General features: G+C 43.6%; 1 protein-coding gene across 2 annotated transcripts in view; it reads left to right on the forward strand.

The window, feature by feature from the left end:
• LOC105479208 (adenosine A3 receptor) overlaps positions 1–26,905 on the forward strand; it is an 81,677-nt gene that overhangs the window by 32,636 nt on the left and 22,136 nt on the right. The window contains exon 1 of one of the 2 annotated variants that reach the window (XM_071094434.1): positions 23,521–23,542. The exons of the other annotated variant lie outside the window; for it this stretch is intronic. The gene's annotated coding sequence lies outside the window, so the exon portion shown is untranslated. Of the gene's footprint in view, positions 1–23,520; positions 23,543–26,905 lie in introns of those variants that run through there. 2 annotated transcript variants of the gene reach the window in all.

The following is a 26,905-nucleotide window of genomic DNA, read 5'->3' on the forward strand; positions in this document are numbered from 1 at the left end:
CCTCCCAAAGTGCTGGGATTACAGGCTTGAGCCACCGCGCCCGGCCAGTACACTACAGTTTCTTATACCCTGGATTGAAAAACAGCTCCAACTCCTGCAATCATACAATTGAATGCTTTGTTGTCATTACAATGAATGAGGTTGTATTAATATTGAAAGATACCCATGATATGTTCATTAGGTGATATAAGTTTGTAGAACAACATGCATGGCACAATTCCATTTGTATAGTGAAGATAAAAATGCAAGCATAATAGCAATAATAAAAATACATAATAATATCTATATCATCCTTATATAGAGGCATTATTGTAAATGTTTTACATTTATTAACTTATCCTCAGAACAAATCTATGAAGTGGATACTAATATTATCTCAATTTTATATGAAGAAACCAAAGTATACAGAGGTTAAGTAACTGGCCCAAAGTGACCCAACTAGTAAATGGGCAACTTAGAGTTCAAACTCAAGCATACTGGCTCCAAAGTATTTATTATTAACCAATATGCTGTACTGGCCAGGTGTGGTAGCTTATGCTTATAATCCCAGCACTTTGGGGACTGAGGTGGGTGGATCACTTGAGCTCAGGAGTTCGAGACCAGCCTGGGCAACATGGAGAAACTCCACCTCTATGACAAACACAAAAAATTAGGCAAGCGTGGTGGCACACGCCTGTAATCCCAGCTACTCAGGGGGCTGAGGCAAGAGTATCACTTGAGCCTAGGGAGGGGAGGCTACAGTGAGCCTAGATCACGCCATTGCACTCCAGCTTGGGTGACAAAGTGAGACCGTGTCTCAAAAATAAATAGAGAAATAAAGCTGTACCATAAGTAATGTGTAAGTACGGAAATATTCTAGACAAATACACAAGAAACTGCTAATAATGGTTAGCTAAGAGATGTGGAAATGACAGGTGGGATGAAAGACGGGAAGGGATATTTTAATTTTATATACTTTTATACTTTTTGGTATCATTCTTAAACTATTTTATTACTTGTTTACAATTTTTAAATTCCATTAAGGAATGCAGGTAATCATTGAATCTGTGGTAACTAGTTAAAAAGATTGAACAGATTATTTCCAGGAATCAATGTATGGTGAGGAATTTGGATATTTAACACTGTCAGCTTTAAAACCCACACTTAAATATGAAGTCTCGGTGGAGGGGAAAAAACTTGTGTCCTCCGTGTACAGAAATGAAGTATTTCGCATATTTAAAAAGTTAACCAATAATTATCCTTTTGGGGGATAGTCAGAGGGCCCTGGGGATCCGATCGTAACATGCTTGGCTCCATCCTGAGACCAAATATTCTGGTTAGGAGGGGTAGTTACTGTTTTAAAGCAGGGGTGGTCTCCTTGTCTTCGAAAATGACAGAGACAGGTTGTTCTTCCCCTCTACAGAGCAGTGTGGATAAACAGGGCCACCCACAACCACACTAGCGGGACACCTCAGGCTTTTGTGAGGTAGTCTCACTCCAATAGATTGCAGAAGCTCTTTTACCCGGTCCGCTATCAGCTCATCCACCTTCACCCTTGGACTAGAGCTGAGGTTTCTGGAAGAAGGAGTGTGCCATTGCCTTTCATGCTGGGGCCTTCCTGGTACAAGCCATGGTTAGGTAGCACTCAGCCCTGAGTGGTGTGCCACAGAGACCATCACCCCTTTCAGGGGCTCATGGGGGCACTTTTATAAGAGGGACTGAGTTTCTTTTTTCCTTTTGTTCTTTCTTTTTAAAAATCTTAAAAGTAGAGACAGGATCTCGCTGTGTTGCCCAGGCTGGTCTTGAACTCCTGGCCTCAAGAGATTCTCCTGTCTCAGCCTCCCACAGTGCTTGGATTACAGGTATGAGCCACTGCACCCAGCCCGGGGACTGAGTCTCTGGAAAAGGCAGCCTCTAAAGGACTATCAGCCAAGTCCAAGAACAGCCATTCACTTGGAATACTTCTGGCAAGTACAAGTGAGATTTTCTTAGTTTTTCCTTGGCCTGGATGGACTTCATTTTAGGGCATGGCATGTTTTCATTGTGATAAATATAAAGAGGTGCCATCTTCATATCTCCTTCCTGTGGTTGAGGAGATGGACATGGGAGTCCAGAGAAACCAAGGTGGCTAGTTTGCAGAACAGAGTACTGGTCAGGAGAGAGTTGTACCCAGAGAGAGAAAGCTTTGGAGATTTGAAGAGGGGCTCCCTGAAGCCTTCAGCTGAGGGAGTGCTGGTCAGTACATGCACGTGAGAAAACTACCTTAAGCTAGGAAAGGAACCATGCCAAAGAAGCAGAGTACAGGGCTAAAATCTTTCCCCTCAGCCAGAGTGAAAACTTCATAATTAATAGTTTGGGGTAGAATACTTAGATACTGTCTCAGTGGTAGGACAAATGAGCCCTAGACCAATGGCAACTCTGGTCGCATCTAACAAAGTTTTTTCCTTCGTTTTTCTTTATTTTTTGTTAAAACTTTTTTTTCCACCTAATGAAGTTTAAAAGTAACATAATTATATTCCAAAACAAAGCTTATAAATATTTATAGGAAGCCAGGCATGATGGCACATTCCTGTAGTCCCAGCTACATGGGAGGCAGAGGCAGGAGGATCAGTTAAGTTCAGGAGTTTGAGTCCAGCCTGAACAACATAGAATCTGTCTCTTAAAAAATAAATAAATAAATAATTTAAAAAAGAATATTTCCAGGATACAAAAATATCTAGTACTAACAAGGTAAAATTCACAAGGCCTGCCATCCAATCAAAAAATCATCTGGTATGTAAAGGAACAGAAATGTGATTCACAGTGAGGAGCAAAATAGAAAGAAGCAGACCCAGAAATGACACACTCGATAGAATTAGTAGACAATGTTTAGTAGTAGTTATGTATTTTATGTGTTCAAGAAGGCAAAGATAAGAGTATGTTAGATAGAGACATGGAAGACATAAAAAAAGACCTGAATGAATTTCTGGAGATGAAAATGATGATATCTGAGATTTAACATCCCGCAGATTAAATAGTGTGAATAAAAGATCAGTAAATGTGAAGACATAGCAATACAAATGACACCAAATGAAACATAAAGAGGAAAAATAATGTTTTGGGTTTTTCTAATTTTTATTTTAATTTTATTTATTTTATTTATTTTTTATTTTTTTGGAGACAGGTGTTGCTCTATCACCCAGGCTGGAATGCAGTGGCATGATCTTGGCTCACTGCAACCTCTGCTTCCCAGGCTTAAGCGATCCTCCCACCTCAGCCTCCAGAGTAGCTGGGACTACAGGTGCAGGCCACCACACCTAGCTAATATTTGAATTTTTTGTAGAGACAAGGTTTTGCCATTGTTGCCTAGGCTGGTCTCGAGCTCCTGAGCTCAAGCAACCTATCTGCCTTCACTGTGCCTGGCTAAAAGAATGTATAAAAGTGAAAAAGCATGAGTAAGCTATGGCAAAACTTCATACAGTCAAACATATTTGTAAATAGAGTTCCCTAAAGGAGAGGAGAAATAGGGATGAACAGCAAAAATGTTTGAAGAAGTAATGGTTGAGGAATTTCCAAATTTGATTATTACTGTAAAGTCAAATATCCAAGAAACTTAATGAACACCAGGCAAAATAAACAAAAAGTGTCATGAATAATTACATCAAGAAACATCATTATCAAATTGCTCAAAAGCAGAGATAAAGATAAAATCTTAAAAACATTCAGAAAAAAACCCCCTACATTACATACAGAGGAACAAAGAGAAAAATGGCAGAAGATGTCATGTCAGAAATAATGTAAACCAGAAGACTATGGAACAACATCTTCAAGGTACTGAAAGAAAAAAAATTTGTTAAAACCTGGCAAAAATATCTATCAACAATGACAATTTCAGGCATTTCAAATGGCTTTTCCAGATACATAAAAAGTAAGGGAATTCATAACCATCAGAGCTGCACAACAATACATGTTAAAGGAAGTTCTATTGGCAGAAGGAAAACAATATCAGAAGGAAATCTGGATCTATAGAAAGGAATAAAGAGCAATGGAAATGGTAAATATATAGGTGAATATAAAAGATCTTTTATTATTTAAAAAATCTCTTTAAAAATAATTGTGTAAAACGAAAACAATAACATTATATTGAAAGATTTATAACATAAAGAAGTAAAATGTATAACATTGACACCAGGAAGGGGAAAATGGATATATATTGTTTTAACATACTTTGTATGAAATGGTGTAATATTATTTGAGGGTAACCTGTATACTATAAATCTTTTGTTACAAAAATAATAAAAAAGAGTTATAGCCAATGAGCCAACACAAAAGATAAAACAGAATCATTTAAAATACTCAATTATAAAGACAAGGCAAGAATGTCTCCTATCACCACTGTTTTCCATTATTGTACTGGAAGTCCTAGCTAATGCAATAAGACAAGAAAAAAGAAAAAAAAAGGTATACAGATGGGAAGAAAGAAACAAAACTGCCTGTTTTTGCAAATGACACGATTATAGAAAATTCCAAAGAACAAACAACAAAAAAACCTCCTAGAATTAATAACCAATTATGAAGAAGTTTCAGGATGCAAGGTGAATATTACAAAAGTCAATTGCTTCTCTATACAAGGAATAAACAATTGAATTTTGAAATTAAAAACACAATACTATTTACATTATCATCCCCAAAATAAAATACTTAGGTATAAATCTAATAATATAAGTACAACATCTATATGAGAAAAACTATAAAACTCAGATCAAAAAATAAAAAAATCAAATAAAGAGATATTCCATTATCAAGGATAGTAAGACTCAATATTATCAAGATGTCAGTTCTTCCCAACTATATCTATAGTTCTGAAAATTCCCCCAAGTTATTTTGTGGATATTAACAAACTAATTCCAAAATGTATATGGAGAGACAAAAAACTCAGAATAGCCAACATGATATTAAAGGAGAACAAAGTCAAAGGACTGACACTACCTGACTTCAAGACTCACTATAAAGCTGTAATAATCAAGACGGTGTGGTACTGGCAAATGAACAGACAAGTAGATCAGTGGAACAGAATAGAAAGGCCAGAAATAGACATATATAAATATAGTCAATTGATTTTTGACAAAGGAGCAAAGACAATACAATGTCTCCATTGTAAGAAAGATAGTCTTTTCAACCAATGGTGATGAGCAAAAGACATCCATATGCAATAAAATAAAATCTGGACACAGACGTTACATCTCTCACAAAAATTAACTCGAAATGGATTATAAAATTAAATGTAAAATGCAAAACTGTAAGACTCCTAGAAGGTAACATAGGAGAAGATCTAGATGACTTTTGGATATGATGATGCCTTTTCATATACAACTCCAAAAGCATGATCCATGAAAAAAAAATTGACAAGCTAGACTTCATTACAAAAAAATCTACTTTTCAAAAAAACAATGTTAAGAGAGAGTGAGACGATAAGCCACAGACTGAAAGATAATTTTTGCAAAAGACATACTTGATAAAGGACTATTATCCAAAATATACAAAGAACTCTTAAACCTCAACAATAAAAAAATGAACAACCCAATTCAAAGATGGGCAAAAGACCTGAACAGACAGCTCACCAAAGATGATAATAAGGATGGCAAATAAGCATATGAAAAGATGATCCATCTCATATGTCACTAGGAATTGCAAATTAAAACAACAATAAGATAACACTACACAACTATAAGAATGGTCAAAATTCAAAATATTAATATAGCACTAACTGCTGGTAAGGATATAGAACAACAGGATGCATTCATTGCTGGGGGAAATGCAAAATGGTGAAGCCACTTTGGAAGACAGTTTGTCAGTTTCTGACAAAACTAAGTATATTCTTATACTATCAAGCAATCATGTCCCTTGGGGTATTTACCTAAATGAGATGAAAACTTATGTCCACAGAAACACCTACACATGAGTGTTTGTAACAGATTTATTTATAATTGCCAAAACTTGGAAGTAAACAAGATATTTTACAGTAGGTGAATAGATAAATAAACTGTGATACATGCAGACAGTAGAATTTTATTCAGTGCTAAAAAGAAATGAGCTATCAAGCTATGAAAAGACATGGAGGGCCGGGCACGGTGGCTCACGCCTGTTACTCCAGCACTTTGGGAGGCCAAAGCAGGCAGATCATTTGAGGTCAGGAGTTTGAGACCAGCCTGCCCAACATGATGAAACCCTGTCTCCACTAAAAATACAAAATATTAGCTGGGTGTGGCAGTGTGCACCTGTAGTCCCAGCTACTCGGAAGACTGAGGCAGGAGAATCACTTGAACCTGGGAGGCAGAGGTTGCAATGGCTGAGATCACACCACTGCACTCCAGCCTGGGTGACAGAGCAAGACTCGGTCTCAAAAAAAAAGACAAAAAAAAAAAAACATTGAGGAAACTTAAATGTATATTACAAACTGAAAAAAGCCTATCTAAAAAAGTTACATACTATATGATTCCAAATATATGACATTCTGAAAAAGGCAAAGCTATGGGCAAACAGGAGTAAAACTAAATAAAAACATCAGTGGCTTCCAGGGGTTGGTGGGTGGGGAGGGATGAAAAGATGGAACACAGATGACTTTTAGGGCAGTGAAACTATTCAGTATGATTCTATAATGGTAGATACATGTATAGTGCATTTGTCAAAACCCAGTGAATGAGCAACATCAACAGTGAACCCTAATATAAAGTATGAACTTTGGGTGATAATGATATGTCAATGCAGGTTCTTTCATTATAATACATGTACCACTCTGGTGGGGGATGTTCTTTCATTGTAATAAATGTGCCACTCTCATGGGAGAGTGTATTAGTCTGTTTTCATGCTGCTAATAAAGACGTACCCGAGACTGAGTAATTTATAAGGGAAAGAGGTTTAATTGACTCACAGTTCTGCAGGGCTGGGGAGGCCTCAGGAAACTTACAATTATGGCAGAGAAAAGTAGAGAAAATAGTTGAAACAAAAGCAGGTTCTTTGAAAATATTAATAAAATTGATAAACTTTAGTCTGATTGATCAAGAAAAAAGACTAAATTAATAATATCAAGAATTAAAAAGGGCACATCACTACAGCTCCCACCCACACTGAAAGGATAATGAGTAAATATTATTTACAATTTTATGCCAAGAAATTCAACAATTTAGATAAAATGGAAAAAAAAATTTTAAAGACAAACTGTCAAAGCTAAATAAATTTATAATTATAAGTTTTCACATAAAGAAAACTCCAAGCCCAGATAGTTTTACTGGTAAATTTCATCAAACATTTAAGGATGAAAGATTATCATTTCCACATAAACTCTTTCAGAAATTAAAGAAAATACCTCCCAGCTCATTCAATGAAATCCACTCTTTGTGACAACCTATTTAGTTTCCAACATTGCTTTGTTACTGAAATCAGACAGACATCACAAGAAAAAAAAAAAAATCATAGACCAATAGCCTGCATCAGATAAATGGGGAAAAAAATCCCATAAAATGTTTAGCGAAGTTGAGTCTAACAATATATAAAAAGGATAATACAGTATATAGGGTCCAAGTGGGGTTTACCCCAGAAATGAGAGGTGGATTCACTTTGCAAAATCCAATTTAAAATCCATATATTAACATCTAAAATAATAAAAACCGTATCATTATGTCAATAGATGCAGGAAAAAAATTTTGACAAAATCCAGTATCACTGATAAAAGTCTTAGTAAAGTAGAGATAGAAAAAACATTCTCAATGGGATATAAGGCATCTGTGAAAAACCTACAACAAACATCATAGTTAATGATAAAAGACTGAATGCTTTCCCCGTAAGATCAGGAACAAGTAAGCATGGCAATGCTCACTGTTTCTATTTAACATTGTACTAAAGTTAGCCAGTGGAATAAGGCAAGAAAAAGAAGTAATAGACATTCTGATTGGAAAGGGATGAGTAAAACTTCTTTTTTTGCAGATGAAATGATTGCCTATGTAGAAAATCCTACATAAGTTCAATTCTAGTAGTGAACATGAGAAATTGAAATTTAAGAACAATACCGGCCAGGCATGGTGGCTCATGCCTGTAATCCCAGCACTTTGGGAGGCCAAGGCGGGCAGATCATGAGGTCAGGAGTTCGAGATCAGCCTGACCAACATAGTGAAACTCCATCTCTACTAAAAATACAAAAATTAGCTGGGCGTGGTGGCACGCACCTGTAATCCCAGCAACTCTCAGGAGGCTGAGGCAGGAGAATTGCTTGAACCCTGGAGGCGGAGGTTGCAGTGAGCTGAGATCATGCTACTGCACTCCAGCCTGGGTGACAGAGTGAGACTCTGTCTCAAAAAAAAAAAAAAAAAAAAAAGGAACAATATCATTTGCAATAGCAACAAAAATAGACAAATAATAGCAACAAACAACACTTAATAATACATTTAATAAAAGGTTTGTAAAATCTGAACACTGAAAACTACAAAGCATTGCTGAGAGAAATTAAAGAAGGACAAATAAAGTGGAGAGATATGATGTGTGTGTTCATAGATTGAGTGGGCAATTCTCTCCTAAACTGATTTGTCAATTTAACACAATCCAATCAAATTCCTGGAAGACAGTTTTGAAGAAATTGAAAAGCTGACTTCAAAATCTATGTGAACATTCAAAAGACCTAGAATATCCAAAACAACTCTGGAAAAGAACCGAGCTGGAGTACCAATAATACCTGATTTCAAGACTTTCCGTAAAACGACAACCATCAAGATGATGTGGTATTGGTATAAAGATAGACAAACAGATTGACGTAACACAATGCAGAGCAAAAATGGAAATAAATCCATACCTATATGGTCAATTGATCTTCAAGAAAGGTGCCAAAACAACTGAATGGGTAAAGGACAATCTTTTCTTTTTTTTTTTTTTTTTTTTTTTGAGACGGAGTCTCGCTCTGTCGCCCAGGCTGGAGTGCAGTGGCCGGATCTCAGCTCACTGCAAGCTCCGCCTCCCAGGTTTATGCCATTCTCCTGCCTCAGCCTCCCGAGTAGCTGGGACTACAGGCGCCCGCCACCTCGCCCGGCTAGTTTTTTGTATTTTTTTAGTAGAGATAGGGTTTCACCGTGCTAGCCAGGATGGTCTCGATCTCCTGACCTCGTGATCCGCCCGTCTCGGCCTCCCAAAGTGCTGGGATTACAGGCGTGAGCCACCGCGCCCGGCCAAGGACAATCTTTTCAACAAATGGTGCTGAAGCAATTAAATAGCAATAGGCAATCAAATGAACCTCAACCCTTACCTCATACCATATACAAAAATTAACTTGAAATGTAACATTGACTTGAATATAAGACTAAAACTATAAAATTTCTAGGACAAAACACAGTAGAAGGTCCAAGTGGCCTTGGGTTTGGCAAAGATTTCTTAAATATAACACAAAAGCACAAAATATACAAGTGAAAACAAATAATAAAGATGAATTCTTTTGTCCTTCATAAGGCACTCTTAAGAATATAAAAAGGTTGGCCACAAACCAGGAGAAAAGATTTGCAAATCTTATATCTGACAAAAGACTTATAACTAAAATATGCAAAGAATTCTGACAACTTCATTAAGAATATGAATAACCCACTAGAAAAATGGGCACAAAATTTAATAGTTACTTCACCAAGGATGATATGCAAATGTCAAAAAAGCACATAAGAAGATGCCCAGTCTCAATGGTTAGTAGGCATATGCAAATTAAAATGAGATACCATTATGTAACCACTAGAATGCCTAAAACGAAAGCAACTGACCATTCCAAGCACTGGTGAGGATTTATGTGGAGATACTGGAACTCTCATTCATTACTGGTGGGAATGTAAAATGAAATAATCATTTTACAAGACACTTTGGCAATTTCTTTAGTGAAATACATCCACTGTATGATCCAGTCATCCCACAACGAGGTATTTACCCAAAAAACGTGTCCTCACAAGACTTCTTCACAAATATTTATTACAACTTTATTTGTAATAGTCCCAAACTGGAAACAATCCAGATGTCCATCAACAGGTGAATGCACAAGCACATTATGATAGATCCACACAATGGAATCCTACTCAACATTAACAATGAATGAACCATTGATGCACACAACAAATGGATGAATGCCAAAATTATACAGAAAATGCAAACTAATCTGTAATAACAGAGAGCAGATCAATAGTTAGGGGACAGGGTGGGGAGGGGTGGGAGGGAGGAATTACAAAGAGGCATGAGGAGGCTTGGGAGCGATGGCCATGCTTATTATCTTGACTGTGGTGATGGTTTCACAGGTGTATACATGTGCCAAAACTTGTATAAGTCAAAGTGTGCACTTTAAATATATGCAATTTATTGCATGCTAATTAGACTTCAATAAAGGTATAAAACAAAAAGAATTCATTTCAGATTACTACCTACCAGCACACAAACATATAACTGAAATAAAAATACCATTACTATGTACAGTGTAATCTGACATATCCATTCCACTCCATTTAACTGAAAATTCAACATGGTCATGATCCATTAAGTTGATTTCAGGATTCCTGAATGAGGTGATACCTGTAGTTTGAAAAACACTGTTTTCAGATATATTTGAAAAATGAATGGCTTCCACCCAAAACAGTCTCTTAGTTACATTGACAAGCCCCTCTGAGACAGTTTCTGTCTTTACTACTAAATTTCATCTCCCCTTCTATTCACCTGGTTAAGAAATTATACAGCCTTAAAGTAAAAGTACTAATCTTCCAGTTTCCTGCATCGGAGACTGAGATTTACTCTCACCCTTTTGCCATCATCATCTTATTATCTTGTTGGGGAGATTGTTGATTCTGTGATCTTGTAATAAATACTTTTCTGTGATGACTGTAGTCAGGAGGAACACATGTGGAGCTTTTGGGGAACACTGAGATGGCAGCTACCTGACTGCACATGTACTAAGGTTGCCAAGGCCTTTGGACTTCACTAACATGGGTAGCAGCTGCTATTAACTATCGTTTCCTCCATAAAATAAAGCAAGCTGGCTCTGGCAGTGAACCCACTCTTTATGACAACCTATTTAGTTTCCCGAAGAATTTACCATTAGTTGTTGTTTTTGCCTGTGCATTGAAGATGATATGGAAAGAGGTTCCTGTTTGTCCTGTTTGCTAACGTACAGTACATTAACAGTGGTTAACTGGGTCTGTGTACAACATGGCTCAGCAAAGAAGAGAAAAAGGCGGCCAGGTGTGGTGGCTCATGCCTGTAATCCCAGCACTTTGCAAGGGCGAGGCGGGTGGGTCACCTGAGGTCAGGAGTTCGAGACCAGCCTGGACGATATGGTGAAACCCAAACTCTATTAAAAATACAAAAGTTAGCTGGGTGTGGAGGCAGGTGCCTATAATCCCAGCTACTCAGGAAGCTGAGGGAGGACAATCACTCCAACCTGGGAGGTGGAGCTTGCAGTGAGCCGAGATCGTGCCACTGCATTCCAGCCTGGGTGACAGAGCAAGACTCCATCTCAAAAAAAAAAAACAGAGAGAGAGAGAGAGAAAGACATTAAGCTAGAAGAGGGAAAGAGAGAACAAAAAAAATGAAACCTGGGCTTGGGTTAGTTTCAACTCTGCTATGAATGAGTCTTCCTGTATGCAACTTAATAATTATGTGCCTGGTGGTCTCTCTTTAATTACACATCTCTCCATGTCACAGGCTGTGGGGTCATTTGCAAATTCAGTCCATTTTGTGTTCATAAAGATTTTAATAAATTAATCTGGAACCAAAAGGAAATGAAACTCAGGCAGAAATTTGAGTTGTGATTCTGCCCTCAGCTCTTTTTAAACAATGACTGAAGATAAGAAACACAAAGTGCTGCCATTATTTCCCAAGACCATGATCTTCTCAGTGGTTCCAGTAGAACTAGTCGACTAGATGCTCAAACCAAGCCTCGTAGCACACGCAGGGGACACAGGACTGTAAACAAGAGCTTAAATTCCTAGTTGAGGCTGGGGACGGTGGCTCACACCTGTAATCTCACCGCTCTGGGAGGCTGAGGATCACCTGAGGTCGCGAGTTCGAGACCATCCTGGCCAACATGGTGAAACCTCGTCTCTACTAAAAATACAAAAATTAGCTGGGCGTGGTGACAGGCACCTGTAATCCCAGCTACTTGGGAGCCTGAGGCAGGAGAATCGCTTGAACTTGGGAGACAGAGGTTGCGGTGAGTCGAGATCGTGACACTGCACTCCAGCCTGGGCGACAGAGTGAGACTCCATCTCACAAAACAAAAAACAAACAAACAAACAAAAGACAAAAATATTCCAGTTGGGGAAGGATGGCCTAGGTCAGTTGATTTAACTCGAAAAATCTTACATCTAGATTATTCTCTGATAAGTAGCCAGAGATTGTAAGTTCAGAATTTGAACCATTTTAGGAGAGGAGAATCAGAATGCATTAATGTTATTGCTTCTGGGCAAATAGATTTCAGTAGCTAGTTCACACCTTCCTTATTTAGGAACTAGGAGAGAGCATGATGTAATGATCATACTTGGACCTTGGTGTTAGGCAAAGCTTGTTTCAGATTCTATCTCAGCTGCCTGCCAGCCTTATGACCTTGGGAAAATTGCTTAGCCTCTCTGAACTTTAGGCTTCTCATTTAGGTCACTGTTTCTCAACTGGGAGTGATTCTCATCCTCCAAATTCTCCCAGGGAATGTTTGGTAATGTCTGGAGACACTTTCGATTGTCATGACTTGGATGTGGGGGATGTTACTGGCATTTAGTGGGCAGAAGCCATGGTTACTGCTAAACATCCTATAGTGCACATTCAGCTCCTCACAACAAAGAATTATCCAGTCCAAAATGTCAATAGGACTAAGGTTGAGAAATCCTGGTTTAGAGATAATGTATGCAAAGTGTCTGGCTTAAAATAGGTAGATGCTGAATGAATGGTAGCTACCATTGTCAAGTGATCAATTCAGTGTGGCTGATTAAAACCCAGATTCTGGGGAAGTGAAGACCATCCACGTCTGTCTATATTCAGAAAAACTCCCTAACAGTGGTAGCTGCAATCTGTCAAACAGCACAGGTATAGCAAAAAGGTTAAAAGTGGTTCCTCTGGAGCCAGCCTGCTTGGGTCCAGATCCTGGCTCTACCATGAACTACATATGTGTTCTTGAGTAAGTCACTGAACCTCAGCCTGCTTATCTATAAAATGGGTACACCATGATATCCGCCTCACAGGGATGTGTTAACATACAAAAGAACCTAGTCTGCATAGAAAGTACTCAACTAGTATTTGCTGTTATTACTGGGGGAGTTGTTATGAGGCTAATGCTGAGAGGGGCACTGGTTTGAAGAAGCTCTGAAGTTTTTGATGTGGAGTGTGAAGGGGAACGCACCAAACAGAAATAAATCATCCATGCAGCAGTAGGAAAGTGCATCAACCCACTGAGGACCCACTGTTAGTTGTTGGGCAAGGGGCCAGGTATCTATAACTAACATCTCATTGAATCCCCTTCACAGCTCTTTGAAGTGGCTTTTATTAACCTATTTCAGTCTCACTTCACAGATGTGAAAATAAGCTCAGAACAATTAAAGTAATTTGCCAAAACTCACACAGCCACTAAGTGGCAGGGCTGGGGTTTTGAATCCTAATGTGATTCTGGTGTGTGTTTTTTGTGGGCTGAAATTCAGAAATGCTCTACTCACAGCAAATTCTCAGAATATGAAACATTTAACCAGGTTTCTATATGTAAGGAAAGGAAGAGAAATTTAAAACCAAGCCTCTGGCCCTAGTAGCCTGGCTGCAACAAATGGCCTGGGGTATGTAGAGAAGAGAGTGACAGGCAATCTGGATGGCAGGATGCAATTAACAGGAGCAGTCCTTGCTTGCTTTTTTTTTTTTTTTTCTATTGACAACTGGTAAATCCAAGGAAGTCATCCTGTACTGCTATAGCAGCATAAAGCTACTTAGAAAGAACATTTCTTGGAAATGTCTGAGGTGTGATAGCCTAAGAGAAAGGCTATGGACTCAGTCTCTCCAGGAGAGATTGAGGGTTCCTCAGACATCCCTCATTGCACTAAATGTTTTCATGAGGCTAGTGTGTGCATGCGTGTGTGTGTTTGTACACATGCGCAAGCATGAGCTTGCACTTCTGCACTTGGGAGGGAGGGAGGAAGGGAGAGGAGTGAGAGAGTGTGGGATGGGGCCATAATAGCCTGGGACTGAGAAGCCAGCAGAACCAGGGAAAGGTTCTAGGTAGTTGCTGTCACCTTCCCCTAAGCAAACAGCTCTATTTAGATAAGAGTGAGAATGGTGCTTGGAAAAAGCCGAAAGGTCTGATTTATCCCAAGACTAGCTGTGTTAAGAGGTTTATACATCAACACTCAGGGCTGGGGCTGTGGAACAAGTGTTGTTTTGTGGATTTCTGGCTTTCCCCAGGGTCCCCTTCACCTTATCCTGTGTTGGAAGGCATCGCACACTGCTCATACTGGCACAACCTAGCCATCTGGCCTGCCCACTCTCTTCCAAGCTGAGGTCTTCTTCAGACTTCAGCTTTGCGGCTTTCTGCCTGGAATAATGGGAGCTGAGGCCTTCTCAGAAACCCTGGGCCCCACTCACCCAGCAGAAGCTGAGGAGGAGCCAAGAACAGGCCACAGGCCTCGGTTGGTGTCATTGTGTGTCCTGTGTGTTCTGTTGAGGGCGTAGGAGGGTCTGTTCTTCCCTGGGCAGAAATGCTCTCTCGAGTTCACTAACCTGGTTGTTTAAATTTAGGCGAGGAAACAGATGCTGGCTGGGGCGGAAGTCTTAAGGAGAAGAAGAGGTCTTGGCAGTGGTTTGCTGAGGCTGATAAGAGCATGAGATGTGCTCCAAGCCCGGCCTCTGCTGATTTGCTTTTGGGCCTTCCTGACGTCGCCCTGAGCCATCACCATCAGAACTTGGCTTTTCTGCAAGTTCCTCCTCCTGACTGACCTGGAGGGGGTTATTTTTAAGTTGATCTTTGTGACTTCCTTTTGGCTCACATTTCCACTCCCCTCTCTCAAATGCCCTGAGAGCAGTTTCCTGCTTAGGCCAACTTTAGCACAAGGTGCTGCCTGCAAGGCCCTGGGAGGTGAGGGCTGTCGGCCCTGGACAGCGGCCTTGCAGACAGGGGTGCTGAGGGCGCTGTCCTGGCAGGCAGGGGGCAAATCCAATTGCTCTCATGATAGGGCTGTGCAGAGGACTCCCAGCCTCCCAGGGACTGGCCTCCGATCAGTCCTCCAGCAGGAGTCATGCAGTCCCACCTGCAGGTCCCGGCCGCTCCCTGACATAAATGGTAGGAACGCCGCGGTTAGTTCCTCCAGGCTGGGCCGGGGCTGTGCTGACCTCTGAGAGCTGCGGGGGAACACCCCTCCCTTCGGCCTCCCCGGCTCCCGGAGTTCCGGAGGAGTGCGTCCGGCCCGCGCAGCACCAGCATCCTCAAATTGTGTCTCGGATGAATCAGGTCGAGAGTCCCGCCCCCTCTGCCAGCAGCAGTAGAGCAAGGTAGAAGAGCCCACGCCACTGCGACTTCTAGGGGGTTGTCGGGGCCACAGTCCCTGGCGCCAGGGCCCCCTCAGCGCTGCTCCTGGGCTGCCTCTGTGTCCTCCTTCCCAGGCTCAGGGGAGCGGCCGTGCAGCCGCGGAACCCAGACGCTGCCAGGAGGCTCGGCGCGCATCGCCTCTGGCGCAGCTGGCTGCTGCAGGAACCTTCTTCCTTGTCATCTGCTGAAAGGGGACTGGCAGCGTCCCTAGCTCCCATTGGGGAACACGACGCCCCTGTCCTCTACCTATCTCTACAACCAGGGCATGAACAGCCTCTCAGCGGCGACTCCCTCCTCGCACAAGCAGGGCTAAGGACCGCAGGCCACAGGGTAGAGAACTGGCATTTCCCCAAGGCACAGGAGAAGCCAGGCTCAGTTTTTAGTAGGTGGGAGTTCTGGTTCAGCGACCCCAGTGAAATCAGGCAGGAAGAGCCAGTCGATCCTCCCCACTCTGCCGGCCACTGTGATGCTCAGAAAATCACTTCCAGGTTAGTCTGGGTCAAGAACTAGGTCTCACTCTAGAGATTCCCTCCGCATTGGAAGAGCTGACCAAGGACTGTCCTTCTGTTGAATTCAGGATTCTGAACTCTCAGCCTCTGTTTTCTATCTGCAGAAATGAGCCAATCCCACTTCTCAAGGTTGCAATTGGATTCAATGAGGGACTCCAGGCAGTGTAACACAGGCGACTGGGCGTGGGACTGCCTGAGGTCAAGGTGGGCTCTGCCCTTTGCTAGCAGTGTAAACTTGGGCAAGTTGCTTGACCTTGCTCAATGTCAATATCTTTACCTGTGAAAAGAAAAGGTGATGAAAATGACAGGCTCTATTACAGGGCTATGCCAAGGATCAAGGGAGAGCCTCTGACAAGAGTATTCCAAGGTTAATGAAAGATTAGAGGATGTGCTAGTGTGGTCCAGGCCCAGAGACAGCCCTGGAGTGTTACCATTATTGTGTTACTGCATGGGGAAGTCTGAGCATGGCTCTTGGCTTTAAGGGAGGCATGACTCTTTTCACTATGACTTTAAGGGAGGCAGCATGGTATGATGTGTCTGTGCGTGTGTGTGTGTGTTCCCACACTGCACGCACACTGATATACTAGCAGTGGGGTGATGGTGGCTCTGGGTATGGTTCAGACTTTGCTGCTGCTTTTTTTTTTAAAGACAAAGTCTCACCCTGTCACCCAGGCTGGAGCACAGTGATGGTGTGATCCTGGCTCACTGCAGCCTCAACCTCCCAGGCTTGACCTCCCTGACCTCCCAAGTCCCAAGTTGCTGGGACTAGAGGTTCAGGTCTATAATTTTTTTACACCATGCCCAACTAATTTTTTTCTGAATTTTTTTGTAGAGACGGGGCCTTGCTATGTTGCTCATGCTGGTCTTGAACTCCTGGGCTCAAGCAATCCACCTGTCTCGGCCTTCCAGAGCACTGGGATCACAGGTGTGAGCTGCCGCACATCCTAGACTTTACTTGTAGCTACTACATCTACTCCCTTTTTGGGCCTTTGTCGTCATCTCTGAAATGGCGAGTTGTACTTATTGTTTTCTAAGAGCCATTTTGGCTTTACCACACAAGAGTTTAACATTTTAAATGATATTTATAAAAGGATATGTGCATCCTCCCTTCACTTGGTCAAGACACTGCAAAGAGTGAATGTTTGGAGAGTAAAAGAAGAAGGGACGGGGTTGTGAGACCTGTGTGCCTATGTGCGGTTTTCTTTTCTTTCTTTTTTTTTTTTTGAGATGGAGTCTTGCTCTGTCGCCCAGTCTGGAGTGCAGTGACACGATCTTGGCTCAGTGCAACCTCTGTCCCCCAGGTTCACGCCATTCTCCCGCCTCAGCCTCCCGAGTAGCTGGGACTACAGGTGCCCACCACCACGCTTGGCTAATTTTTTGTATTTTTAGTAGAGACGGGGTTTCACCATGTTAGCCAGGATGGTCTAGATCTCCTGACCTCGTGATCCACCCGCCTCGGCCTCCCAAAGTGCTGGGATTACAGGCATGAGCCGCCGTGCCCGGCCTATGTGTGGTTTTCTGTTGAGGCTTCACCCTTCGCCCTCCTCCCTGAGATTCTTGGACCTTCTTCCCACAGCCCCTCCCACCAGCTCCCGTGCAACCCCATCCCAACTAGGGGCTGCCCTGCCTCCCTGCAGATGTTTCCAGTTTGCAGACAGCATGGAGTTCACGTTGGTCATTTGTTCCATTTGCTCAGAAACAACAGCTAGCATTATTGGGAGGAAATGGAGAGGGTGCCAACTCTGAGATAACACAAAAAGCCCTAGTCATGGGCACTAGGCGTGGGTGGAGTAGAGGGAGGGAGGGGGCATAGGCTGGACCATCTGCAGTGACCTAGAGTTCTGTTGGCCCTGCTGAAGTCATGGTCACTGAAGCAGTGTCGAACTTTCCTCTGGGAATGAGCAGGCCTGTTGACTTATCTTAGAGGGACAAGAACAGAATGAGATTTTATCTTGGAGGCATAGGAGAGACTGGAGAGCCTGGCTCCCCTGCCCAGCCCTGAGGCTAAACTCTCAACTAGAATAAATTCTATTTCTTTACTTCTTTGAAAGCAGAAATGATTCCAGGGTTAATGAAAGATTAGAGGATGTTTTGTATTTCAGGTCAAGAGAAAATACAGATAAATGTAATGCAAATTAAATTACTGGCCTCATGTGCCTCCGTGTTTGCCCGTGTACAGTTGTTGTGGCTGGAGTTGGCTGTAATATCCCCCCTTGTTGCTGTTATTCAGCAACCCTCACACCCTGCGCAGGAGGTGGCCCCTTTATTGTAGTGAGTAGTGCTGAGTGATCCGCCAGGCCTTCTAAAATGAGTGACACTCAAGAAACAGAAACTGTGACTATTGCTCTGAATACTCTAGTTCTTGATATCTGGCCCTTAGAGGGCTTCACCTGCAGCAACTGAGGGGGCCTGGGTGGCTCTTGGGGACTGGTGACCTGGAAAACTATGTGTCTGGAAGCTGTGAACTGTCAGACCTGGGGCAGCCTTTCCCCGGGGTTCACAAAGTCCACCCAGCAGGCCTGCTTATGCTGACAAATCACTGCTTCCTGGCAAGGATGGAGAAAGGAGAGGAAAATGGTACCGCCTCCCACAATCTCTTTTGGATACTTCCTATTTCTAAAGCTGGAGGTAGCACTGGGGCAGTTGGGACAGGGATAGAGCACCTCCAGAGAAAGACTGAGACAATCAGCCCTGCAGAAAGACAGGGTCTATGGAACACATCCTTGTAGCTTCCCAACAAGTCAGTATCTCACAGTTCAGTAGCCCACAGGGTGGTGGATGTGGAATGACTTTCCTTTAATTCAACCTCCACCAAGCACCTTGTAAGTGGAAGTAGAGCACGGGTTGGGCACTGGAGTGGCTCTGATAGTGAAACATCAGCCCCCGACCCTACCCAGCTGTAGTACTCACATTTCTGGTAGCTGCCCGAGATAGTGGTGCCGGGGACCGAGTGCTGTGCCAACTGCCGTGCCTGAGTTACTTCATCCAGTCCACAGAGAAGTATCTTATTTATCAAAGGGGGAAATGAAGACACAGAGATTCAGCAGTTTGGCCAAGGTCATCCATTTAGAAACAGAGTTCAAAATAAGAGAGACGCAACATATTCAGAAACACATGGCTGGAGCCTGACAGTGATTTCTCCTCTGGAGCACGTTGGGTTGAGTGGAGTGGGGCGGGCCTGATGCCCAGTGAGGAGGCACTAGAGTACGTGCTATGCTGGGCACACAGGTGGCTGTGTCTCACTGCAGCTGAACATCTATTAGGCACAGCTTGAGAGGGCCTGAATGGCACTGCTGACGTGGGTAATGTAACTGATTAGCACCCACTGTTCTACCCATTAGCATGGGTTGACAGGCCAACTGGCAAAAGGCAAGTGCAGTGATGAAGAAGGAAGGGTCAGCTGTGTGCTTGATTGGAGGGCCCTAAGCTCTTTGGCCCAGGTTTCAGAAAATGGGGACATGAGTGACAAAGGAGTCAGTGAAGGGGGCTTGCTAGCAAAGAAAGCGGGCTGCTTTTCCAGTTTCGACCTTGAACTGGCCACTCTGGGCCTCCATCCCCTCTGGTGTTCCATCTCACTCCAAATGTGTTGCGCCCTAAAAACACCATCATGAACACAGTGATTTGGGGCAAAATCAGTGGTCAGTGATCAGGAGTAATGTGTCAGACTAAGCTGATAACTAGGGCCAGAGGTGGTTCCAGGTCTGGCAGATAGAAGTGTGAACAAGACAAGCAAGGGGACAAACCAAAGACAAGTAAATGAACAAACGAGCTCTGACTGGAAGGTGCGGCATAGGAAATACACAGAGAGGATGGAGAGAGCATGTGGGGTGTGTGTGTGTGTGTGTGTGTGTGTGTGTGTGTGTAAAGGGCACCATTTGAGATAGATCACAGAGATGAAGGAATGAAATGGACTGTTATAGGTAAATATGCTGAAATAGCAACTGTAATGTAAATGTTAGACATTCTCTCTGAGGGTTCCTTTAACTAGACCCAAATAGGTCACGTGGTGTTTTCTATCTGTACTGATTTGTGATTGAAGTTAGAAGATGCAAAAATCTACTTTTTGTTTAGGGAGAGGTCTTCTAAATATCCCTTCTGGTTCCTCATTGGACATAGAGAGGTATAGCCAGCATTCTTACAGGTAAGGAGAAGACAGACCTGAGAATAATACATAATACATTCAACTGGAATTTATTGCAGGTTTCTTATGTGTCAGGTGTATTTTAGGATCTTCATGCTTTGGGGAGAAGGGGAGTGGGAGGAAGATACGAAAATGAATAAGGCATCATTTCTTCATTTAAGGAGTTTGCCAGCTAGTGGGAGAAGCAGTCATGTAAATAAATAACTACAGAATTGTGTAGTAAGTGCTCCAAGAGAGGAATGTGTAAGCTGATGTGGGAGTGCAGAGGAAGAAGCCATCGACTCAGCTTGACAGTAACTTTAGTCCTTTGTGGAAATAGGTGGGGCTCACATCAATAAAAATACATTCTTCCTGGGGGAATCATAGCATTATGTTTTACCCAGCGCCATTCCTAAGGAAGCATTTCCTAAATATTGCCGGATGTGGGTGCCTATGAGTGCTGTATTAAAAGACTCACTTCAAATGAGGGGACATTTTTAGTCTCATCAGTTTTTTTCTCTTTTGCCAAAATTGATAATCTAAAATGTTATTTGGGCCACTTGTGGGAGAAAAAAATCCTCACCCCCAAATCATGGGGGTACTGACAATTATCCCTGCATGACAGACTGGACCGAACAACCTGCAATATGCCTGGAAACAAATGCGTACTCCTTCTAATGTGAGATCTATGGAGTTATTTCTTATACCTTGCATACTGCCAGAAACGACGTGCAGCTCCTCATGAAAACAGGGCCTGACAGAATTACTAAAACACCGGTAGCCGAGGAATGATTTGGGGCACGCAGACATCCTAGAAAACCTAAGCCAAGTGTGATTACTGAGACTGAACATCGGCTCTGACACTCCCGGCTGCTCACACACAAATGAATGAGACAAAGCTTTGCCACTAACCAGATGAACAAGGCAGTCTAATTTATTAAGAAAAACAACCTCTTTTCTAGGACTAAAACTCCTCAGAGAAATTTATCCTATGAAACTTTATGTAAGAGACATAGCAACAGATAGTATCTTCAATCATGATGAAATGCCGAGACTTACTTCATAGGACAGTTTTTTTATATTAACCTTTCATAAAAAGCAGAGGAACTAAGGTCATCTGGGAAGGCATTTCAGCAGGGAACTAAAGTAAAACGGTTTTGCAATGTTGTTGTCTGATCAGGGAGTAGACGCAGGAGTTGCGGGTAGGGAGTGTAGAGGAAGGGCCTGCTGGCTGCTCTCCATGGGCCTGGAATAAAACTCTTGGCTGAGCTTTGACAAGAGCTGGAGAGTAGACAATTGACATAGAATGCACAGCCTTCAATAGCTGGCCCAGCCTAGGAAGCAAGTCTTACCCATTAGGATACTGAAGAATGTCTGCCCAAAATGGCAATTTGGATTTTGGCATAATTGATATTGGACTGTTTTTGTGTGGCTCATTGAAAGAGTCAGAGCTTTGCAGCCAAGATAGACTTGGGTTCAGGCCCTAGCTCTGCCATTTGCTGCTGTGCTGCCCAGAGTGAGTCAATTGTCTCCTATCCTTAGTTTTCTATCTGTGAAACGGATCTAATAATACTTGCCGGCAGGATTGATATAGAATTGTGAGTGATGTGTGCAAAACACCTGGTGAAGTGCCTGGCACATGTGAATTGGCATTTTATCAATGGCAGCTCTTACAGTAATAATTATGAAAGGACCTTGTGCAGTAGGAGGGGAAGACACATGCCATCAAAATCAGGAGGTTGCTTATCTCCCACTGTGGCGGTAGGGTTTACATGCAATTCTCTGAGAAGTTTTGTCCCATTTGATAGGTAGCATGTTAAAAGAAGGAGACCAGGACATTGCCCTGCTGTAAACATTCGGGATCAGTAGTTGATAAATCCAGAACTCATTGCTACACCTCCCGGTGTTTAGATAAAGGGCATGAGAATCAACATCAGGATCCAAAGTCTTCCTGGGTGAAATCAAGGGATGAGGCCCTACCACGGTGAATAACCCCTGACAGGGGTGGGGACACCGGGCCTGAGCACCCAGAAGCTGAGGGCTGTGACAAAGAGGAGGTTGGGTGGCCAAGAGACATGAGGACATTTGTAAAATTCTTGGACGCTCTCCAGCAAAAGCTGGGAAAATTGACCAGTGCGACCTGCACTCACAGGAGGGGAAGGATAGGTCAGAGGTTGACAGGTGCCAAGGGAAGGATCAATGACGTATGTGGCTAAAAATCCCACTGCAACCCCTTACTGGCAAATCCCTCCTGGTCTTCTCCATTCTCATCTTAAGCAAGGAGACCAGGAGCTGGGCTCCCATCCTGGTGCTGCTTTTGTTTTCTTGTTTGTTTGTTTGAGAGGGAGACTTGCTCTCTTGCCCAGGCTGAAGCGCAGTGGTGTGATCTCAGCTCACTGCAACCTCTGCCTCCCGGGTTCAAGCGATTCTCCTGCCTCAGCCTCCTGAGTAGCTGGGATTACAGGCGCACACCACCTAATTTTTGTATTTTTAATAGAGACGGGGTTTCACCATGTTGGCCACGCTGGTCTAGAACGCCTGACCTCGTGATCCGCCCGTCTCGACCTCTCAAAGTGCTGAGATTACAGGCATGAGCCACCATGCCCGGCGGTGTATGATCCTGAGCAGATCACTCATTCCCCCGCCTCAGTTTCCTCCTCTGTGAGATGAGATTGGTGATACCTGTCTTGTGGGGTTGTTGAGTTAATTCAGTAAAGTTTACTGCGTGAGGAGCTTTGCACATGACAAAGCAAAACACAAATACTGTGTTTATTGGAACAGTCACAGGTTTGAAAGGCAAAGCTGCTTCTCAACCTTCTGGAGTCAGCAGGACTGAATTTTGTACTGCCCAGGAATATTCTGTGGGATTGGATTGACTTTAGGCAGTTGGCTACCTATTGTTGTCCCCTTTGCCTTCCCTTAATTCTCACTTCTTTCATTTTCTGCACCATCTGAGGTTGCTGGTTAAGCAGTTTCAAAGGAGCATTTCAAGTTCTTCCTGTTCTCTTTCTCAGCAGCAGCCTGGGTCCCGAATGACAGCAGGAACGTGCTGCCCTCTGGTGGCCACCGTTGAGCATAGCGCCTCAGCTGGGACGCAGCAGTCATTCTTTCAGACGCTTGAAGCTGATGCTACCGTGCTAAGACTCCGGCAGTTGAAACGCTTCCTCACTTTCTGAGTGCCTTGAATTCAGTTAGCTGAATCCTTATCTTTCCCCCAGGGCCTGGAGACCTCCTGACACACTCGGTGTGGGTGGGGGGTCTGGTGGGTGAGGCTGAGCGCCCAGAGCATTTCCCCGTCGTTGGGCAGGATTTCCTGTTGCTCAGAGTGAAGGAACCTTGACCTCCCTTTCCAGGCCTCACCCTCCCTCCCACCAACACTGGCACGGAGTGAAATTCCAGGTACTCAGACTACAGCCTGTGAGTCTTGGGCTCCCTGGATTGGCCTCAGTGGCTGGGCCCTGGTTAGAAGGCCCCTGTGGAGAGCGGCTCCAGACCAGCCCCTGGGCGCGGGAAAGCCCGGCCAGACCCCTGGGGCTTGATGGAGTGGCAGACCCGGAAGAGTGGTGGGGGAGGGGCCTAGGGAGCCGCACCTTCAGGGCTGACCCTGAACACTTGTCTTTTCTAAGCCTCTGCTGTCGGCTAGCAAACATGAAGCTCTATAAAAATACAAGGCTTTGGGGAAGTGGTGATGGGGCCAAGAGGAAGTGAGCAACCTAATTTTGCGCAACTCTGCAGGCCGCCGTGGGGTGGGAGAGAGCCTTGGGCAGAAGCCCCACCTTTCGCCTGCCTGACATCCGGTCTCAGCTGCCCGGGGACCAGCTCTAGGGCTCCAGAGGCCTTTTCCCTGGGATCCTGCTAGCACTGCATCTTGCTGTTTTCGTAGGCTGGCAGCTGGGGTTTTCTAGGCTTTTCTGAGAAGCTGCAAAGGATCAGATGAATCATCTCTCCTGCCAGCCTCTCAGATTGTTACGCGGAACCCCAAGGGCAAGGTTGCAGCCTTGTGGTTGAGCAGTTGCATCAGACCCAAGTGGGCCCCAGGCCAGGGCTTGGGACAGGTGAGGCCTTTCCCCTCCAGTCACTCTTCCTGTGATTTAAGCCAATGGTTTCTCCTAGATCTTTGCTTCCCTGATGGAGTTCAGGTTCTTTTAGTAGAATTTTAAAATTTATTTTTAATTAAAAAAAATAGAGATGGGGTCTCACTATGTTGGCCAGGTTGGTCTTGAACTCCTGGCCTCAAGCAATCCTCTCATCTCAGCCTCCCACAGTGCTAAGGTTACAGGCTGAGCCACCACACCCAGCCTCTTCTAGCAGAATTGAAAACAGCCATGGCCTTTCTTTTAGGTGGGAAATTCTCCTGAACCACAGTTAACCACAGTTAACATATATATATATATATATATATATATATATTTTTTTTTTTTTTTTAGAAAAAAATTGCACCTTGAGCCAATAAAAATGTTTTCCTTTCTGGCCCAGAGCTCACCTTGGGGCCCCAGCCTTACCAGCGGTCTGCTCATGCAGTCATCTGGTCCTGCCATCTCTTCCTAGCTCAGAGCAGTTGCCAGATCTACGTGATACTTGAGCTTTGTGCCCATAGTCTTGGTGGCTGCTTTCTTTTTTAGATCTGAGAATACTGATCTCTACTAATTTTGATAGCATGGCAACATCAAACCCAGGGACTCCTTGTACTTTTGAAAGGTTTGTGTAGTTTATTTGCTCATTTACTTACTGAGGGCTGCCATTCAGAACCTGGGCTCCGAAGCAGAAGCCTGGGTCTGAATGCTGGCTTTGCCACTGCCTAGCTTACAACTTTGGGCAAGTTATTTAACCCCGCTGAGCCTCAAGTTGCTCAGCATAATGGTAGTATCTATTTCATTCAAGAGCATTGAATGAGTCTGTGAATGTAAGCTGCTTAACACTGAGTAGTTGGTATGATGGAGAGCACTTAAGAGTCCTCGCTGATTTATTGTTTCCTTATATACCCAATGCCTAGTTTATGCCACCTGATTCACTGAAGTGCTTTCCTATTCATTCATGAAAAATGTACTGAGCACCTATGATCTGCCAGGCATCATAGTAGGGGCGAGAAATGCAGCAATGGAAAGTGGTGGTCCCTGCCCTCCAGGAACTCACAGGCTAAGTGGGGAAGTCATATACACCCAGCACAATGCCGTCCCGGAGGAGAAGTGAAGACTGGGAAGTTTTCTTCAAGGTCCTGTTGGGGAACAGTCTTGGAGGAAAAGTATTTGTTTTCTAGGCGGACTTGGGGCGGAAGGGCCCTGCAAACCGGGCAAAGAGTGTGTGCACAGCGGAGAGGAAGTGAAAGAGAATGACTCTGAGCCACGAATTGCTCAGCAAAGCGGACCCAGGTGTCAGGAGACTGCAGAGACCGGGAGACCCATCAGAAGGGTGTAAGCCACTCTAAAGAGTCTGGACTTGATCCTGAGGCAATGCACAGACTAAATGGTTTGGAAGCGGCAGGGGTCATCCTGGGTGTTGAGCTCTGGCATGGTTCCTCTGGTTGCCTGAGGCGCGGAGTAGGAGGCTGCAGCATCTCCTACTTGAGATGTGATGAGGTGCATGACCAAGAGTGGCTGTGCGCCATGGGCTGTGGGTGCAGCGGTAGGAATGGGCAAATGAGGTGGTCTTCTGCCCCAGCCTCTCTGTCCCCTTTCCCAGATTGCCTTTTGGTTTTCAATCTAGGGCCGGGTTCCAGGTCAAAATGTTAAGTGACTGTGAAAGTCCTTCCTCTCTGTTCTCAAATCACCCGCAACCCCAACCCCAGCAGTGATGGACCTTGTCTATTCAGAGAACATGAAGGAAGGGCTTCCCTTGTTCACAGAAAAGAAACCCCCATGGTATGTGCAGAGAATCCTGAGGATAGAATTCCCAGGTGGGCAGAGGTGGCTAGGCTGGTGACCCTAAGTGTGTCTCCTGCCTTTCTTCTCTCTAGTGGGTTATTCTTTCATGTGTTATCTTGCGTACAGCATGCTGGGTTTGGACACAGACCCCTTTCCTTGGTTTCTCTGACCCAGCTGAGATGGACTGATTACAAAAGAACTCACCTATATACTGGAGTAAGGGAGGGAGGGTTTTTTGCAGTGTTTAACCAAGGTTCAAAGAGTGCTATATAGTAAGAAAGGTTTTTGGGTTTTTTTTTTTTTTTTTTTTTTTTTGGTAGCATGCAGCCTCTTAGAAATTTCTCTCAGTAACTTCCTTCTCTGAAGCACAGATAAAGAAAGCAATTACAGTAGAAGCATTTGTGAGAGGACGCATTGGAGGCTGATGAAGCTTTTCAAGTTCCAGCAGTGCAGGGATGTGGGCAGAACTGATGTTGGAATATACTAGAATGATGGAAATTCAGTTGGAGAGGACTGCCCCTTTTTAATGTCTGGGGAGTTTGCTCCGGGAGAAATGACAAGTCTGGCAGGGACGAATATGGGATTTGGTAAGACTTGGATCAAACTGGGATACAGCGGTGGTGGTAGGGATTGGAATCAATGAATGATGCCAAAGCAGAGGAACTAACAAGAGGACCCCGATGGGCCCCAGGCAGAGGCCTCTCCCTTATGCCCCACTCCGAAGTGTTTGTTAGTAAACACCAGAACACTATTGTTGTTACTGCTGAATTTTGTTTTGGGCTGTACATATTTAGATGCTTAAGGTAAAAATAATAAAGCTCTCAAGCTACTGTGTGGGCTTCGGTCCAAGTGTTCCTTCTTGTTGCCTCTCTAACAAGCCTGGTTAAAATAATCCTTTTGG

This window comes from Macaca nemestrina, chromosome 1 (genome assembly GCF_043159975.1).
Source record: "Macaca nemestrina isolate mMacNem1 chromosome 1, mMacNem.hap1, whole genome shotgun sequence".
NCBI lineage: Eukaryota > Metazoa > Chordata > Mammalia > Primates > Cercopithecidae > Macaca > Macaca nemestrina.